The following is an 18,898-nucleotide window of genomic DNA, read 5'->3' as shown; positions in this document are numbered from 1 at the left end:
AATATAAAAGAAAAAAAATGGCAGACCTGTATAGGGCATTTAACCATGAATGGAGCCTGCAGGACTGGAAATTGCACTGAGTAAATCAGTGAGTGAGTGGTGAGTGAATGTGAGGGCCTAGGACATTACTGTATTGTACTGTGGACTTTATAAACACTGTACACTTAGACCACACCTAATAAAACATACTATTCTTTCTTCAATGAGAACCTTACCTTACTATTTTGTTTTGTAAACTGTTAATTTTTTAATGTTTTGGACTCTTTTGTAATACATTTAACTTAAAATGGTATAAAGCTGTATGAAAAATTTTTCCTTTTATCCTTATTCTAGAAACATTTTTCTATTTTTCAAATTTGTAGTTTTTTACTTTTTAAACATTTTTTGTTCAAAACGCAGACATAAGCATACCTGTGAGCCTGGGTCTACCCAGGGTCAGAATCATCAGTATCACTGTCTTCCTCCTCCACATCTCATCTCACTAGAGGGTCTTTGGGGGCAATAACTTGTATGAAACTGTCATCTCCAGTGATAACAATGCCTTCTTCTAGGATACACTCTGAGACAACTGCTGGGGCTCTTCTTGAGGAGATTTTGTCCTTTTCAGATATATGTTTAGTATAGTATCTTTCTTTTTTTAAACGTAGATGTGTTTGTAAACTAATAATACACCATGAAAGTTCTCTCTGTTAATGAACTCCTTTTGTTGCTGGGGTCCATGTTTCAAACATTTTAAGGAACTTGTGGAGGTCTGCAAAAGATTTTGCTAAATTTTCACTGTGAATTTTTTTTTTGGGGGGAGGGTCTTCTTTTTCTTTCTCTTCTCCTGCAGTTTTCTCTTGACTCTTCTTCAGCTAGGTATTACTGTTCCATTCCAAATAACTCCTCAGTAGTCAGTTCCTCAGGAGCCACCTCTGGATATTCCTTGACATCATCCTCATCCACACCCAGGTTAAAATTTCTAACCATTTCAAACACAGCCTTGTTGATTTTTGTTACTTCCTCTTCCTTGGTGAATTCTTTGAAGTCATAGATGAATTTCTTGAGTGTCTTCTTCCAGAAGCCACCCATACATTCCTTGGTGACATCATCCCAAGCCCAAACAAGGTTGTTGATGCAGTCATAGATGTTGTAGTCCTTCCAGAATTGCATCAGTATCTTCTCAGTATCTTCCTTTCTTGCAATAGCCTGGACAAAGGCTCTCTTCAGGTAGTAGATCTTAAAAAGTGCTATAAATCAGACCTCCCTGGTGGTGCAGGGGTTAAAGTCTCAGCACTATCAGTCTATTGCCATCCACTGTGACATGGATTCAATCCCTGGCCAGGGAGCTAACCCACATGGTGCAGCAGACCTCTCCTGTCTTGCCCACTGCTCCCCTCAGCAGTGTATTCCAGTAGATCCGTCTATTCTGCTCTGTCTCTGGTGAATCCTCTCACCCCCCCAACCTCTGGCCTACAACCCAATTCCTGTATGCATAAATAAATAAAAATAAATATTAAAAAAAAACCTGCTATGAATCTTTGATTCATTGGTTGGATCAAAAAGGTGGTGTTTGGAGGGAGAAGCACAAGTTTGTTATTGGGATGAAGATCACCAATAAAAGGGGAGTATTGGGAACATTATCAACAATAACTAAAATCTTGAAAGGTATGTTATTCTCCAAAGAGAATATGCCAGCTTCATGACAGTATCTTGGAAGAACAGCTGGGTCCTGTCGTACACTTACTGCTCCCTTAGTAGCTTGTGCTTATTGATTTGCTTGAAGGCCTTGGGATCCTCACTATGCCAGATCACAAAGAGTTTTAATTTGTAGATTGCAACATTGCCCCTAAGCAAGAATTTTATGCTGTTTTTTAACAGCCTTGAAAACTGGCATTGAATTGGCCTCCTTATGGATAAAATTCGTTTCAGGCATCTGTTTCTAGAACAGGAAGATTTCGTCCATATTGAAGATTTGCTCTGGCAAGTAATTTTCCTCTATAATCAGCTTATATAGAGTTTCCAAAAATTTTTCAGCTGCCTTTACATCAGCACTTATAGGCTCACCACTCATTCTCACATTTTGTAGTGAATGACAAGTCAACAGTATACTTAAACCTTGGAGTTGGGTGCAGTCTTTTCTTTCAATATAGCACACAAGGGTTTTGTTTTGGCCGTGAATGTCATGGTGTTCAGAGATACACGTCTGTGTCTGGTCATCAATCCAGATCATTAGAAATTTCTCCATATCTTATATGGAGAAAAATTTTGTATCTTGAATTTTTGTTAGTCTCATTGCTTTCAATGAAGCAGATCTTTTTAAGAGCTTCTTTTATTTTGTTCTTGTCCTTTAAGATGGTAGTGATAGTAGAATGGGACTTGCCTAATTGGTGAGTAATAATTGTCACTGAATTTCTACTTTCATAGAAAGTCACTTTTCTTTTTATTTCCAGGTCAATTACTTGACGTGGCCTCTTACTAGAAACATCAGAAGTGGATTTTGTATGTTTAGGGACTACAATGAACAAAACAACATGAAATTAAATCAAATATAAGGGGAAATGATGCTATGAAGAATCACAGTAGATATGAGATGAATGAGGCTACTGCCTGCATGAAACACTATGATGTACAGTGGTTATAACACCTTTATTGTATATGTGGTCTGTCAATTGACTGAATATGCAGTGCTGGACTGTATAGGGAAAGATGAAGGTTTCTCAAACCTATCACCATTGCCATACAGCATGGATTGAAATGAAGGTCCTAACCCTTGAAAGGACTCAAATGATGGTTAATTTTATGTGTCAACTTGACTGCACCATGGGGTGCTCAGATATTTTTGTGGGACATGAACTTTTAAATTGCTAGATAGAGTATAAAGCAAATTGCCTCCGTAATGTGGCTGGGCCTCATCCAAATTGAAGACCTGAATGGAACGAAAGGCTGATCCTGCCATGAGTAAAATGAAATTTTTTTGTTTTTGTTTTTGTTTTTGTTTTTGTTTTTTTTGACTGAAAGCCTTCATCCTGGGACACTGGATTTTCCCCTAACTTTGGATTCATGCTCCACCATCAACATTCCTAGTTCCTAAGCCTTTGAACTCATACTGGAACAAAACCACTGATTTTCCTGTGTCTACAGTGTGCCAACTCATCCTGAAAACCTTGGTACATCCTGAGAATCATGTGAGTCAACTCCTTAAAATAATTATCTTTTTCGAAATAGAAGAAGACACAAAGAAATGGAAAGACATCCCCTGCTCATGGATTGGAAGAATAAACATTATTAAAATGGCCATCCTACCAAAAGCAATATACAGATTCAATGCTATTCCAATCAAAATCTCAATGGCATTCTTCAAAGAAATAGAACAATTATTGATGAAATTCATATGGAATCACCAAAAACCCCGAATAGCCAAAGCTCTACTGAAAAAAAAAGAAGGAAATGGAGGCATCACACTCCCAGACTTCAAACTATACTACAAAGCCATAATCATCAAAACTGCATGGTATTGGAACAAGAACAGACATACAGACCAATGGAATCGAATAGAAAATCCAGAAATAAACCCACAGATTTATGGTCAACTAATCTTTGACAAAGGAGCAAAGACTATGCATTGGAGCAAAGAAAGTTTGTTCAATAAATGGTGCTGGGAAAACTGGGTCGCTACATGCAAAAGAATGAAGCTTGACCACTACCTCACACCATACACAAAAATCAACTCAAAATGGATTAAAGAACTAGACATAAGACCTGAAACCATAAAATACATAGAAGGAAATATAGGCGAAACACTACGGGATTTGCACATCAAAGACATCTTTACAGACACATCACCCAAAGCAGTGATAGTGAAGAGAAAGATAAACAGCTGGGACTACATCAAATTAAAGAGCTTCTGCACAGCAAAAGAGACAATAACAAAAACAAAGAGAAACCCCACCAACTGGGAGAACATTTTTGCACCCAACACTAATGATAAAGGACTGATCACAAAAATCTGCAAAGAGCTGATGAGACTCAGCAACAACAAAGAAAATAATCCAGTCAAAAAATGGGCAGAAGAGCTAAAAAGAAACTTCTCTGAAGAGGAAATGCAAATGGCCAACAGACATATGAAAAAATGTTCAACATCACTTGTAATCAGGGAAATGCAAATCAAAACTACCATGAGATACCATCTCACACCAGTGAGAATGGCACATATTAAAAAAACTAGCAACAACAAATGTTGGCGAGGATGTGGAGAAAAAGGAACTCTTGTGCACTGTTGGTGGGAGTGCAAACTGGTCCAACCACTATGGAGAGCTGTGTGGAGATTTCTGGACCTACTAAACATAGAGCTTCCATATGATCCAGCAATTCCACTCCTAGGTATTTACCCAAAGGACACAGAAACATCAATTCCAAAGAGCACCTGCACTCCTATGTTTATAGCAGCACTGTTTACAATAGCTAAGCTTTGGAAACAACCCAAATGCCCAAAAATAGATGACTGGATCAAGAAGATGTGGTACATATATACCATGGAATATTACTCAGCATTCAAAAAAGATAAACACATGCAATTTGCAGCAACATGGATGGCACTGGAAGGGATCATGCTCAGCGAAATAAGCCAAAAAGAAAAAGAAAAATACCGGATGGTCTCACTCATAGCAGGAATCTAGAAAACTTAAATAAGGGACCAGGAAAATGAATATAAGAAAGTGAAAATCAAAATCAACAAAAAAACTATGAACCAGAGACACTTTTTGGGGGGGGGGGGGCGGGAGGGGAAGGATTGGGGTCAGAATGGGGCGTTTGCAATTGTATGGGGGAATATAAAAATAAAATTTAATATTTAAAAAAAAAAAAATTATCTTTTTCTCTATATATACATTTCTTTTGCTTCTGTTTCTCCAAAGAACCCTGACTATTGTAACTTCCCATCTGGCTAGCATGAGGACCTGATAGTTCAGTCTACCTCTTGGTAGATGTGGTATAAAATTCTAGATTGATATCTCCCCTGCAAGAAGGGATGGGCCACTTGAGATAAAGGTAGGGGTATTCTCCTGACCTTTATAGATGGATTCCTGAGAGTTTGGGCTATTTAACAAGTGTTCTTCTTTGGGCCCAAAGTAACATATATTTTGACCTCTTGTTTTTGATATGAATCCTTTAGTGCTTATATAAATAATGAATATATTATAAAAAGAAAAAGGAAACTATCACAAATATAATAAAAATTGAATATTTTAATTATCTTTATCTTTTTAGACACACTCATAATTCATTCACTTATTTGACAACAAGGGCTTACTATGTATCAGGGGATTGATGCCTTGCTCCATAGATTTTATGGTCTATTTGGAGAAGACTCATGTTGATCAAGATGTGGCTTGTGGCTGTGTCTTCCATGCATGTGGACATGTACATGAGGCTAATTTCTTTGTAGTTTCGAAAATGAATTTCTTCTTTCTAAAATTTTCTTTCTCAATTATTTATTATGACACTGAGCAGCAGGCCAAGATTAGAATTTCTCTTGCCTTCTCATATGTTTTATTAAAGTATTTCAAATCTATACAAGATGATGAGAAAAATAATTAAAACATCCCATGTCTGTTACCTTTATGACTTGAATTATCAGACTCTCAGTGATGTGATCCACACACCTAGATTCTGATTCACCCCATTGCCTCTGTAAGTAATACACTTGAGTTTAGTTTTGTTTTCCCTTGTTTGCACCTCTGCTGTGATGGTGCAATCTACCATTTTAATATTGAGTAATGTGACCTGGGCCCCTGGGGCACTGTTTCCAGTCACTTCTCTGAGAAGGTGAACTGTTTGTGAAGGTACTCTGGGCATGCCCTAATCTCCACTTTTACCTGGTATCTACCAGCCACTGTTCTATGTTCCAAGGTCCCATGCTTACAAGCCCTGTTGGAAAAAAATATATATAAAGGAAACAGGGACCTAGAAAGTAGAATGGCAATGTCTGACACAAATAAAGTCACCTTCAAATAAGACAGTGGGGTTCCAATATAGACATGCTCTGAATTCCAAAAATTTTAAGTGTTGGTCATACTCTACAGTAAGATAGTAAATAATTTTTTTAGTCAAGTAATCAACCATATGGCAAGTTACATTCTTTTTTTTTCTTTTTAAAGATTTATTTATTTATTTATACAAGCACTGGGTACAGTCAGAAGTGTGGGAGGGTGAGAGAATTCACCAGAGCCAAAGTGGGGAACAGAACAGGCAGACCAATGAAATACACTGCTGAGGGGAGCAGCAGGCGTGGCAGGAGAGGTCTGCGTACCATGTGGAACCCTCGCCTTTGGCTGGGGATTGAACTGGTGCTGTAGCTTTACAGCCTAGTGCTCAACCGCTGTGCCACCAGGGGAGGCCCAGCAAGTTACATTCTTAAAATAAGAAGTCCCTTCATTATAATTTGTACTCATAAGATGATCGAGAAAGTTACAAAGAAAGTATATGGGACCAAGAATTAGAAAATTTGTATTCCAGCACCAGTCTACATGTCATACATAGCCTCATATTTTTCATAAATCATCTTTTGATCCCACTTTTAGAACGAGAATACCCATTCCAGATGTCATCATGTTACTTTTATCAGAGGTGATGATAGTATATAGAAATTGGAAATGATATCACTTATGATAGTGCTTGATAAGTAAAACATTTTAAACCAAACAGTGTTAATTGCTATCAATATTTATCCTCAGTTAACAAGTCCCTACTTTATCCATTTTGTGACAGAAAATTCAAAATTATTTTCTGCAAAGGTTCTGGTTTGTTTTGGGAGTGTCTATGGAAAAAAGCAAACTCTTCAGTAAGTCAGTATATTTACTTGAGCTTTATATATAAGAAGTTCATTGTGTCTACATGTTCCCTTCTCTAGGAGAATGTGAAAGCAAGGAATTTGGCCTGCTATGTAAATTTTTCTTTTAATCAGCAAGGACTTTGGAGTCAGGAATCCTGGGGTCAGAATCCAATTCTCACTATCTTATTGGTTGTATTATCTTGGGCAAGTTATTTAATTTCTTTGAGCTTATATCTTTTTATATGTAAGAATAAAAACATCTTCCTTTCAAATGGTAGGGAGGATTCACTGAAGTCATAATTATAAATATCTGGTGGGCTTCCGGGCACATTTTGGTGCACAGTGTCTGTTAATTCCCCTTTCCCTTCCTCTCTGAAGGGTTTTTAAGTAACACCTAAGACTTTAAAGTACTTTAAAGTAACACCTAAGAGAATGTTAATAGAATGATTGGTTGTAAATAGATTGGTGCAGTGTACAGATCTCTATTTTGAAAAAATATCATCTCAAGTAAAGATCTAATTATAATTACATTGACTGCTGTTGATCAAGAAAGAATAAAATTTGGCTCATGGTCCATATTTTCAGAGATCCCAGAAGCTAGTAAAATAAAAGAAAGCTAAGTTTTCATTATGGAGGACTAGAAGTTGGGAGTTACATATTTTTAAAGTTTCTCCACTCAAGGTCTCAGTGAACTGGTTCAGTGACCCGACAAATTTCTTCATTTTTTAAAATTTAACTACCCAAATGGAGGAATGAGGGATTTATTTTATTTTGTGCAGCTGTCAATGCCATGTGCTTGGGTTTTCTTGGATAAAGACGAGTACATCTGAAATATTGTTGTTGACAGAAATAAATCAAGTATCAAAATCGCCAATGCTCTGTTCATCACTAAACCCCCAAAACTCCATAGGCCATTTCTGGTGAAGGATGTCCCATAATCTAATGCAAATTTCTTGCAAGATATTTTCATAGGATAAAATACTATTCATTGTGACTGACACTCTTATTTTTATATTTTATTTGGGGGAAAGTCCTTAAATCTACCAATCAAAAAATAAATCAACTGCTTTCTTTGGATAGCTAAAAAAATGGAAGTTAAAAAAAAAAGCAAAGAAAGAAAAAACTACTTAGGGATGTGTAGGGTAAAGAAAATATCAGGCTTTTCTGCCCTTCCGCCATCAGGATAGATGATGGATCCTTGTCCTGAATGCATGCCTGATGGCGGGCACCTGGAATAGGGTGTGGGCATAGGTACATGGGATTCAGCTGAGCTAAGACTGCTTTTTAAGGGCGGCGTCACGGGGACGCCAGCAGCAGCAGAAGCCAAGAAGCCGAAGCCGAAAGAGAAGCCGAGATCACCAGAGAGCCCAGATAGAGTGAGGATTTGCTGGGGGCTGGGAGGCCTGCCAGCCTCCCGGCCCCCCAACACCCCTGCCTGCCATATGCCTGGTGAACCCCAATAAAAGACCTGCAAAAAACCCATTGAGAACTCTGACTCCTCCTTTACCCGGTCTGCATGGGATCAGAAAACCTGCACTGTGGCCAGTCCGGCCTTTACAGGAGGAAAATCATTGGTTACTCTCCCAAATCTTACTTGAATTTGCAAGTTACAAACAGCAAAGATTACAGGAATGAATGTTCAGTTTTGATAGTGTTTGTGGGGCAGCAGCAAAACAGTATAGTTTTCTTTTCTGGAACTGGTTACTTCAAATACATAACTTCAGACTCTTCTCACCAAAAAGTAGAGAGAATAAAAAAGAACTGCAGCTTCTCTCTGTATAGCCCCCAACCTCCAGTATCATCCAAGCAAATGAAGGTTCTTGAGAGCTAAGAAGACCTTACTGAAAGTATCTCCACAGGAACATGAGCTAGAGACTTATAATTCACAACCCAAAATGCCAGGCATTTCAGGCCATGGTAAACTTGGCAGGGTATCCTTCAGAGACACCTGCTGGATCACCAGGTCAGCATTGTGTTTTCCAACCGTGGAGCCCTCCCTGAAGAAGACAGAAGACAAAGCCATGTGGGATGGACAGGCCTACAAGTAGGCGAGCAAGCAGGGTATGAAGAAGCTTATGGTCCAGACCACAGAGAGAAGAGATTAGACCAGCTCTGGCTATATCACACTGGGCATCATCCACAAAGATGCTACCCACAAAGCTGTCTGGTCCTCAACACAATGCATTTTCCTCACTGGACAAGTGGGGTAAATACAGCCACACAGACCAACATAGTGAAATAAAGCTCATTGTGCTTAACAGACCTGAAAATTCCCATTGCTAGTCAAAGCTAATGGCCAGAAATTTCAGGAGGAAACTGGTTCCAGGCTCTCAGATTCACTGGTATTTGGTTAACAGTACCTAAACTGTAACTTTCAAAGTCAAGGGCATTTGTCCAGAGCTGATTGAGCAGTAAGATAACTAAAAGTCACTGGAAAAAGCAGTAAATGTGAGCTGGGGGCCAGGGTAGGGAAAGCAGGAGTGTCTGAGACTTTCTGGTCAAGTACTGCTAGTGACAGAGTCACAGGGAGTCAGCTGACCTGCCTTCCCGTGGTGGCTTTCACCCCTCATGTAAACAGGGAATGCTATGGGGTACTGACATCCCTCATTTCTCTCTGCCATGCTTTTTTGTATTAGGGTTAACATTTCAATGTGACCTTAATAAGTTCTAAGACTTATGAGGTGTGCTTTATATGCATTATGTCACTTAGTTGTTATAGCTGCCCTCTGAGGTGGATATTTAATTTCATTTTCAAGACAAAAAAACTGAGGATTAGAGGAAATAAACCCCCATGTGAAGTCACCCAGGTAGTGCTTGCTTTTCTGGCTTTCAAGTTGCTCCCTGATTCAGTTTAGACCTTGTTACTGGTAACACATGTCAACCAATTAATCTCTCTTCCTCTTCTCATTCCTCTGTAAATCTTTTTTTTTTATTTAAAAAAAAATAAAGTCACCTAGGTAAAGGGACAGCACAGGGACTCCAACCCAGATCTGTTTCTCTCCAAAGTGTAAACTTTCAGCCTTAATATTATATTCCTCCTACTCATTGCTTCTGAATTAAAGAAATCTGATCCAAAGTAAATGAAAAGAGAAAGAAACGAGTCTTGAACGTGAACATAAGCTGTCGGGTTGGCAGTGGGCATAGGGGAGTGAGGGAAGAGGCAGAAGGTCTGAGAAGACAGTGCTATGATGACTGTGCATGATGATCCAGGAGGAGTCTCGTTGATGGTCATTATCAGTTACCTCCAGAGAGCTACCAGCAACTGCAGAGTGAACTATGAACATCAGGTCTGGGACCTCAGATGCCAGGTTACCCCAGAGAAGTGGTCCTCATTTTCTCACTGTGAGTGTTACCGGGCAAAGAGTCTAAAAAGTGTCACCAGGTCAGAACCTTTCTCACCAGCTCTAGGTCTGGCCATCTGCCAGCACAAATGTGAACAAAAGGGCCTTTGGGCAGATAATAGGAAAAAAAAAACCTCTAATTTTTTCTAAACAACAGGGGAGAAGGAGAGGGAAAGGTTCAGTTAGTGATTGATGGTGCGAAGTGGAATTGCGGCTACAGGATCTGGAGGGGTAGAGCAGAGGTCTGTTGCTGCTGAACTTAGGGCTTCCCCCAAACACCTGGGAGGGTGCAAAGCCCTTCCACCATCCTCCTTCCACAGCAACTCCAAACAAAAAGAGAGCAAACCCATGTGCATCTCTCCCAATTAAGGATTCTCCAAAAATGACTGTGCAGTTTCACATCTTTCCCAGCAGCACCCTTGCTCAGAATATTTGAAACTGACTTCAGACCACAGCACTGCACAGGCTTGGGTGGTATCCTGATGTTACGGTCCCCTCATCTGCATGGGGCTGATCCAATAAGAGAACTATCTTTTCCTTGTCTGCTTTCTTTTCCATTTGGAACTTGGCAGTGGCTGGCATCCAGTGGTGATTGATATCAGCCAAACTCTCAATGATCATAATCATGGTACTGAAGTGACACAGGACTTGCAGGCAGATGGCCCAAGTTAGATGATCTTTGAGTTCTGCCTCTTAAGTTGGAGTATGCCCTGGGATTGGTGCTGAATCTCTCTAAATTAATCTCATTATCTGTAAATTACAACAATAATGCCTGCCCTTGCTGGGTTGTTCTAAGTTTCAAATAATATAGTGAATGTAAGTGTTTAGTAAAGTGCCTGGCACATAATGCATTCTGACTTGGTAGCTGTTTTTATTACATCGATTTTTAAAAATTATCATTTTTAAAGTATGTTTTTTCACTCCACTATAGAATTGTATACTCAAGAATGGATTGTATGCCTTTCAGTGAAGGAGCAAAGTACCATCTATGTATTAGTTTGCTGGGATTGCTGTAACAAAGAACCATAGACTAGGTGGCTTGAATAAGAAATTTATTTTCTGGGCCTCCCTGGTGGTGCAGTGGGTTGAGTGCAGTGCTATGAAGCTGTCCGCAGCCTCTGCAGCATGGGTTCAATTCCTGGCTGGCCACGGAAGATTCCCACATGGCACGGCAGACCTCTCCTGTCGTGCCCACTGCTCCCCTCAGCAATGTATTTCGGTCCTTCTGCCTGTTCTGCTCCCCGCTCTGTCTCTGGTGGATTCTTTCACCCTCCTGTGCCTCTGGCCTGTACCCCAGTTCTTGTATAAAAAATAAATCTTAAAAAAAAAAAAGAAAGAAATTTATTTTCTCACAATCCAGAGGCTAGAAGTCGAAGATCAAGGTATCTGCAGGGTTGTTTTCTTCTGTGGCCTCTCTCTTGACTTGCAAATAGTAGTCTTTTTGTGTCTTCACAGGGTCTGCTCTCTGTAATCAGTCTGACTCCAAATTTCCCCTTTTTATAAGAACACCAGTCATAGTGGATTAGGATCCACCCTCATGACCTCATTTTACAGCAATTACTTCTATGAGTACCTTATCTCTAAATACATCCTGAGGTATGGGGAAATAGGACTTTGACATGTGAATTTGGGGAAGGGTGGATACAATTCAGCCCAGAACAATCTATGTAGTATATTTGCCAAAAATTAAATACCAAGTCAAGAAAATACAGGAGATGGGCAAATGTATTTAAAGGACCATGGGGGAGTTATTAGCAAGTAAGAAAGTCTATAGAAAAGTGACCTGGTTTGTTCAACAAATAATTGTAATAGGTAGGGAAAACAAAGGGTGATGGAACCGAAAGACTAGAGGAAACTTAACAGATCTCCAAATGCAAGTTATGGGCTTGCATTTAAACACTATCTAGATAATGATATTAAGACATCATTATCAAAATTTTAGGTGTTTTAATGGTGTGGTTTTTTCTTTTAAAAGATTCTTATCTTTTAGAGAGACATTCTGAAATATTTATGAATGTAGTGGTAAGGACTCTAGGATTTGCTTCAGTGTGGTGGAGATAGGGAGGAAGAAGTAGTGAAATAGATATGATTGTTGTTGAAGCGAGATGCACCATGAGTAGATAATTGTTAAGGGTGATATGTTTGTTTTAAACATTCCACTACTACTTTGTATATGCTTGGAAAATTCCATTATAAGAAGATTAAAATATATGGGAAATACCTTTCCATGTCATCAAGAATTTTCCTACTACATGAAATTTGCAATGTAGCATTCCATTGTATGAATGTATCATATTTCATTAGCTCAATATTCCATTTTTATAGTGTTAAGTGGTTTTCACTTTTTGGCTTTTAAAGATGTGTAACTCACTAGATACAATTTGATTTCTTTAGAATTGATTCTTAGAAATGAACCTACTGGGCCCAAAGGTAGGCTTGTATTTAAGGCATTAGTTCCATGTTGCCAAAATATCCTCCATCAGTAACAACCCTTTTTCTCTTTCCTTTTGTAAACAGTACTGGCCTCCCTCTCCTGAATTTCCCCAGTTGTATATGGGTGACATGTACTCCAGGCTCCAGAATTTATCTTGTAGTCCCAAAGCATCACTTAGGAGTCACTGAAAATGTTCCACACTAGTGTGACATTTTCTTTTCATTAAATATGCTATAGATGTTAATGATTTGGTTTTGATCTAGAACCTTCATAATGAGAATGACAAATCAAATAGCCAATTATCTGACAATACTCTGCTGTTTGATGTGGTAAGAGGGTAAGGGAATATAAAAATGAAAGTACCATCCTCACATTAATTATAAAGAGATAAAATGAATATACAAGATACCACTAAACAGATCAGTAAGCATAGAAAATGCTCTCAGCCTAAGGAACAAAGGGATTACAAATCATAGCAAAGCCCAGGAAAAAAAAATAAGCAGAAAAATATTAAAATATCAAAAATCTACTCTTCAAGTCAGACTATGACTCAGTCATATGACCCTGATTCTTCAACTGGCTGGAGGTACCTTAAAGAGAAAGGTCTGAAAACTTTGTTTATAGGTTCACATTCCTTGGTGTTTTCTGATTATGCAAAGGACCAGAGGGAAACATAGTTAATAACAGCATGGTAAACTGGAATAACCATGGCCTTTGGTATCTTGCAGACCTGAGGTTGAATCCCCTGTTACACCCCTTATTAGTTATATGACCTTGGCCAAGCCACTCACCAACGTCAGGCCCCAATTTACTTATTTGTACATATGAATTAAAAATATGCACTTATTTGTACATATGAATTAAAAAACCAACTTCATGGGGTTGTTGTTGAGAGTTGAATATATATTTGTTAAACATAACATAGTACTGGGCACAGAGCAAGAATTCTGGAAATGCATAGTACTATTAAAGTAAGTTTGTGGATAGACAGTCTTCAAAGAAGGCACAGATGCCCAACAGACACATGAAAAAATGCCCATCATCACTTCTCATCAGGGAAATGCAAATACCACAGTGAGATACCACTGCACACCCATGAGAATGGCCCATATCAAAAAGACAGGAAACAAGAGTTGTTGCCAAGGGTGTAGAAAAAACCACATACACTGTTGGGAGTGTAGACAGGTCCAGCCCCTATGAAAAACAATATGGAGGCTTTCAAAATATTAAAAATAGATCTACCACATGACCTAGCTATTCCACTCCTACTTATCTTACCAAAGAATTTCAAAACACTAATTTGAAGGGGATATGTACCCATATGTTCATTGTAGCATTATTTATAATAGCCAAATTATGGAAACAACGTAAGTGCCCAAGGACAGAAGAGTGAATTAAGAAGATGTAACTGCAGGGGAGGAGGCGGGAGAGGGATCAGAGGGAGGGAGGGAGGAGCACAGGGGACTGAGGTGATGGTGCATGGGTGCATTGGGGAAGGAAATTCTATGGGGACTACACCTGAGGAAGTGGGGGGAAGCAAATATTGTTTACAAATTAACAATGATGTAAAAAATAAAAAGAATAAATGAAATAAATGAAAAAAACATGAGGGAAATTAAAAAAATATACACACACACACACCATGGACAACTTCTCAGCTATATATTAAAAAAAAAAATGAATCCTTGCCATTTTTGATAGCATGGATAGAACAGGAGGGAACTGTGCTTATTTATGAAATGACTAAGAAGGAGAAAAACAAATACCAGATAATTTCACTCATATGTGGAGTAGACAGGAACAAAAAAAAGGAGGAGACCAAACTTAACTGAAACAAACCCTAGAAATCTGACTATAGAATTGAGACTACCAGAGGTGGAAGGGTGAGGGATGGGGAGCAATGGAGGGGCAGAGGGTCCAGTGAACTAAGTGGAAGATTTTTGATGCTTTGGTGGTGGACATGGTATGGTAACATAGATCTGCAGAGGTGTGGAACCCATACTCCTAAATCATATGCAGTATTTAAATGAATGTTACTGCAATAAAAATAGCATAAGTTAAAAAATAAATAAGCTTATCTTCTGTGTTTCTTTAGTATTTCCCCAAATGGTCAATAAAGTTCTAATACATTGTCTTATAATTATTTGTTTCCATGACACTGTCACATTCAGCTGTTTTGGCAGGGGCACATGCCTAGCAAAATTTCTGCTGACTGAATAAAACTCCAGCTCCAACAGCCACAGTAGTAAATGTTTAGTTATTGCCAAGTGACCTAGATATTACAAGTAAACCTAAAGAGTGTTCATATCCAGCCATTCAATATCTGATTAATCGAGAAAAGTTTGTTGGGTTGTTTATTTGGAAGGGAATGCCCCAAAGTGGTGGAAATGCACGGTTTTTGGGGTCAGACAGACCAGGGTTTCAGTCTTGGCTTTGCCCTTTACCAGCTGTGTGATTTGGGGCAGATTTCATAAACCTTCAAATGTCAATGTCCTTATCTCACAAGTAGGCCTAATAATAGTGTTTGCCTCATTTGCTTATCATAAAGATTAAATGAGAGCAATGCAGCAAAACATTTTGTATATATCGATAGTATACTGGCATATATTAAGTGCTCAGTGGATGCAATAAAGTTGTTTTGAAAATATTTACTGCAATATTAAGATGGAAAGGAACTTAGCTGGGTATTCTGAGAATTTTTTTTACAAATGTATATAATGTTCTTGTCCTTGGAAAGATTATAGGTTTCTTTGGAAGGAGAAATAAACACGAGTAAATAGCTGGTAATACAGGTCAGTCTATGTTTAAGTGCTTAGTGAGTAGAATTGAAAGAAATTCTCAAGTCCTGCATTCATCAATGAAGCAAATTTTTACCATTTCTAGCCCTGTTCCCTTTCTTGATGACAGTCATTGAAGATTGGCTGATCTTTCCTTCCTCCTCTTCTTTTGAAATTTTAGGATACAAAACCAAAAATTTAGATCAGAAATCACAAATTCACATGCCTTCACAGACCAGGCAAGTAATGCCAATGTGCGATGTAAATATGAAGGAAATAGTAAGTAGTAGGTAAGACTAAGTGCCAGGCCTACATGTATGAATTGAATTCTTAAGTTATAAAAGGATCTGTTGGCTAAATACAACTGACTTTTAATTAAAAAAATATTTGATTACATTTATTTTTTATTTTCTTATATTATTGTTAATTTTTGTTAGAGTAATTGGTTTCTCCATTCAGGTGTAGTCCCCATAGTTTTCCCATAGCCATAGCACAGTCCCTTGTGCTCTTCCTCCCTCTCCCCCACATTTTGACCTCTCCTACCCCCTCTCCTGCTGGATGCCTCGGATCTATGGTCAGCTTGCAAGTTTTGACTTTTTCTTCACCCTTTGTTTGGTTTCACTATTTTCCACACATAAGTGAAAGCATCCGATATTTATCTTTTTCCTTCTGACTTATTTCATGCTAAACACAATTTAACATAGAGGTCAATGTTTGCAGTCCTTGATATAGTTTCCAGTTTAAAATATACCTTAAGATTCATTTATTTATTTATATAAGCATTGGGTACAGTTAGAGCGTGGGAAGGTGAGAGAATTCACCAGAGCCAGAGCAGGGAGCAGAACAGGCAGATTGATGAAGTACACTGCTGAGGGGAGCAGCAGGCAGCAGGAGAGGTCTGCATGCCATGTGGGACCCTCACCGGTGGCCGGGGATCGAACTGGCGCTGCAGAGGCTGCGGGCAGCTTCACAGCCCAGCGCTCAACCGCTGCGCCACCGGGGAGGCCCTAAAATATACCTTAAATAGACTGATAAATAGTAACATAAAATAATGCTACTAATAAATGACTAATAAGTACTGAGTGCTTACGGTGTGTCAGGTATTGTACTAAGTACTTTTGCAACTTGGCAGAGGATCTAAAAATATTATCACTGGGTCACATTCTTAGTTCTGGGTCTGGTCACCTGTGGCCACAAAGGTGAACAAAAAGTTCTTTAGTGCAGCAGCAGAAAAAAAAAAAAAAAACAACACTTCTTAACCTAGAGGTAGAGGGAGAGAAAGAACTAGCCAGTAGGAGGGAGGGAGAAGGTCCGCTTACCCAGTGACAGTGTGAGATGGAGTTGCAGCTATAGGCAAGGTGTGACAGAGGCCTGCTGCTGAGCTATGCGGGAGCTTTACCACCCTGGGCAGAGGGGCCAAAGGCCCACCTCCCAGCCAGAGGGCAGTTGCCTTCCACAGCAGCTCTGATGAAAAAGAGAGAAGCAGTTGGAGTTGAGTGGCTTGTTCCCTTTCAAAGCCTCCCTTCAAAATAGCCACTTAACTCCAGCCAATTCCCAGCAGCCTCCTTGCTCAGGACATCAGGGATGGAGTCCTGACCTCTGCACTGTGCTGTGTGTCCAGTCCATCCCTTCAGGAGGTCACTGGGTAGAGTTGGGTCTGGTGTTGCATTGCTCTTCCCCACATCTTGGGATGGGGAAGTTGGAGGGGAAGGTGGAAAGCAGATGGGGAGGTGCCGGCACCAGGAGGGTCTGGGGGTGCAGGGCTGCTCCAACACTTTTTATTCTAAGGGCAAGTAAGGGCTTATTATTATTCATTATGCAGATAGTAAACTGAGGTTCAGGGAAATCACAGAACTAAGAGTGTTAGAGGCAGGGTTCAGTTCACCAGGTATTTTTGATGCCAAACTCTACATTCTTGATGATTCTGAAAGAACTGGGTTTAGGTCATGAAATTTTTCAAGAAGCCAGTAGGATTTGAGCTCTATGTTAAGGGAAGGTTAGAATTGCTAAAGAAGGACAAGTTTTCTATGCCACATTGTTCTTATCTATTTATAGGATTTTTTTTCTTGGTAAGAAAAATCATGGTAATGTCCTTTAAATTACAATCAATTGACTAATATTCTGGTTTCTTTTTCTGGCTAAATTCAAATCAGTGAAATTAAAATATGTAATACAATAACAATGTTCAGAAAAAGAAGAAAAGTAAGACAAAGATGGCCTTGGTTGAACCTCACTGTATGCATCCCGGGAGGATCCCAGGGTAACGAATAAGCAGTGGTGTTTTCTGATTCTTTGCTTTATTAATATGCTCAACACATTTCCAGAAGTCCTGTAGGAAATTGCCACTTTCCTGAATGGAATTGGGGTGTAAATATCTAGCTACCTAGTCTCCTAGTTGTTTACATAAAATTCCTGTAATTCTCAGGTGCTTTTATAATATTTCTAAGAATATTTTGCTAAGGATTATTATATTGGCAGCAGCATAAATAAATTTTTTGTCTCAAGTTTTCCAGGAGATGTGCAGCTTGGCTCATTCTGTGGGCACTGCTCCTTTCCTGAAATTAGCATCTCTTAGAGATGCCTCTGATAGGGTAGGATAACCCTGGCACCAGACAATCAACCAGCCTAAGGAACCAGTAGGCATTTACTAGGCACACATTAAGCATATGTTGGACTTACATAGAAATGTTGAGTTTTTTTTTTTTTAATAGTTTTGGTTTTTTTTTAATAGAGGCATGTTTTATTTATTTGTTTGTTTGTTTATACATGCACTGGGTACAGTCAGAAGCGCGGGAGGGTGAGAGAATTCACCAGAGCCAGAGCGGGGAGCAGAGCAGGCAGAAGGACCGAAGTACACTGCTGAGGGGAGCAGCGGGCAGCAGGAGAGGTCTGCGCGCCATGTGGGACCCTCCTCCGGTGGCCGGGGAGCAGCCGGGGATCGAACAGGCGCCGCAGAGGCGCAGCTTCGCAACCCAGCGCGCAACCACTGCGCCACCGGGGAGGCCCCAGAAATGTTGAGTTTTACACTATAGTTCTTGCTCTCAAGGGATTTTAGTCTAGTGAGGACGACTAATCAGATTTATTTTACTGTCAAATTATCCATCTCTCTACCTATGCATTTACAGATACATAATTAATAAGCAAAAAAGAACAAAAGAGTATCTGAAAAGGGTAATATGTGATTAAGATTTCTAAATATTAAAGAAAAACTAACACCTAAATGCAGTGTACTATCTTTAGTATTTAACATTAATAGTTAATTACCATTGCTTAATCTAAGTTTGGCTCTAGATGTACTTAGCCAGTCAGCTTACCTAAATCTTGAATTTGTTTCAAAATCTTTGAACATAAACATTGATCTTTGTCCATGCCAGTTTGGAACACTATAGCAATTAAAGCTTTTAATCCCTCCATATCTGATTAAAAACTTGGCTCATGATTTATAACTTCTCAGAGAAAATTAATTTATTGATCTTCTGAAAGTTCCTAATTATTTTTGGGGTATGGGTTTTCCCTCCCCCTTTATCTTCTAAAC

The 18,898-nt window shown here is 39.1% G+C and overlaps 1 long non-coding RNA gene across 1 annotated transcript in view; it reads left to right on the top strand.

Annotated features, from left to right (window-relative positions):
* LOC129146898 (uncharacterized) overlaps positions 1-18,898 on the top strand; it is a 184,196-nt gene that overhangs the window by 67,864 nt on the left and 97,434 nt on the right. Inside the window, exon 2 of the long non-coding RNA XR_008554258.1 lies at positions 2,433-3,167. This is a non-coding gene — a long non-coding RNA (uncharacterized LOC129146898). The remainder of the gene's footprint in view (positions 1-2,432; positions 3,168-18,898) is intronic.

Source organism: Talpa occidentalis, unplaced genomic scaffold (genome assembly GCF_014898055.3).
Source record: "Talpa occidentalis isolate TD23 unplaced genomic scaffold, MPIMG_talOcc4v2.1 talOcc4.5, whole genome shotgun sequence".
Lineage (NCBI taxonomy): Eukaryota > Metazoa > Chordata > Mammalia > Eulipotyphla > Talpidae > Talpa > Talpa occidentalis.
This window is presented reverse-complemented; position numbering and strand designations above follow the sequence as displayed.